The sequence below is a fragment of the Kryptolebias marmoratus genome, linkage group LG20, assembly GCF_001649575.2.
Source record: "Kryptolebias marmoratus isolate JLee-2015 linkage group LG20, ASM164957v2, whole genome shotgun sequence".
Taxonomy (NCBI): Eukaryota; Metazoa; Chordata; class Actinopteri; order Cyprinodontiformes; family Rivulidae; genus Kryptolebias; species Kryptolebias marmoratus.
The window spans coordinates 281,971-283,173 of NC_051449.1; the positions used below are offsets into that span (position 1 = coordinate 281,971).

Genomic DNA, 1,203 nt, shown 5'->3' on the forward strand with positions numbered 1-1,203 from the left:
TGGATGTTGATCTAACAGCTGGATGTTGATCTGACAGCTGGATGTTGATCTAACAGCTGGATGTTGATCTAACAGCTGGATGTTGATCTGACACCTGGATGTTGATCTAACAGCTGGATAAAGTTTGTTTAAAGAAGCTGTGTATGGATAGATAAACTGGAACTAACCTGTTGGCTTTTCTGCTCCGTGTTTATTGTTCAGGTTCTTCCTTCTGGTTTCCTTTAACACTGAATATAAACAAATATAAAAATCTGTTTTTGCAGCGTTGGATTCATCTACGAAACAAAACAACTTTAGAGATGAAAACGAAAAAACACGTCAAACAAAATGAATTTATCTGTTCAGAAACTTACCACTCAGTTGGGTGTCAGACAGGGAGGGTGAGCACTGCGGCAGTCCTCACCGCTGCTTTTATGCACCCACACACCCACACACACACACACACACCCCACACACACACACATCAACTAATAGTGAAAATGAAAGAATCAAAGAAACAGACACATATTTCGAAACAAACAAACATTCGTGTTTTTCTCCGTCCATCCAGTTTCTTTACCCGCTTCTCCATTTTCCTCAGCGCTGGCGTCTCTGTGCGAGAGGCGGGGGACACCTGGACAGGTAGCAAGTCCATCAGCGTCTTCATGAAACATGTAAAATCTGTTTTTGTCAGATTAAAGATTTTTACATTTCAGTATCTTTCCTCAGAAAGAGACACATTTCTGAAGACAGGAAAACCTTTTCTGCTTCGGCTCGTCTGTTTAACTCGCTGCTCAGACCAGCGCCAAGATGCTCAAGCATCATTTTATTTTGTAAGATATATAATTTATAATAATGCTTTAATGTTACACATATTTCAGGTAAAAAAAAAAAAACATGAATCAGTAATTATAAAGATGCAATCCTCTGTATCAAAGTGAAACAGAATTTACTGATATTTGTGAAAAATATATATTTTCAGTTTAACATCTTAACCAAACTTTTAGCTGCTTCATATTTTCTGTTAGTAATAATTTCATGCATTTCATGATCCAGGGTCAGGTCCAGGAGAGACACCCGGCTGATCCAGGGTCAGGTCCAGGAGAGACACCCGGCTGATCCAGGGTCAGGTCCAGGAGGGACACCCGGCTGATCCAGGGTCAGGTCCAGGAGGGACACCCGGCTGATCCAGGGTCAGGTCCAGGAGGGACACCCGGCTGATCC

The 1,203-nt window shown here is 41.7% G+C and overlaps 1 protein-coding gene across 2 annotated transcripts in view; it reads right to left on the reverse strand.

Moving 5' to 3' along the window:
• The window catches only part of LOC112449917, an 11,610-nt gene extending 11,217 nt beyond the window's left edge, over positions 1 to 393 (reverse strand). The window contains exons 1-2 of one of the 2 annotated variants that reach the window (XM_037981983.1): positions 354 to 393; positions 168 to 227 (exon numbers count right to left, since the gene is read on the reverse strand). The gene's annotated coding sequence lies outside the window, so the exon portion shown is untranslated. Of the gene's footprint in view, positions 1 to 167; positions 276 to 353 lie in introns of those variants that run through there. The other variant, XM_037981984.1, reaches the window with a different exon arrangement.
• Positions 394 to 1,203: the final 810 nt, after the last annotated feature.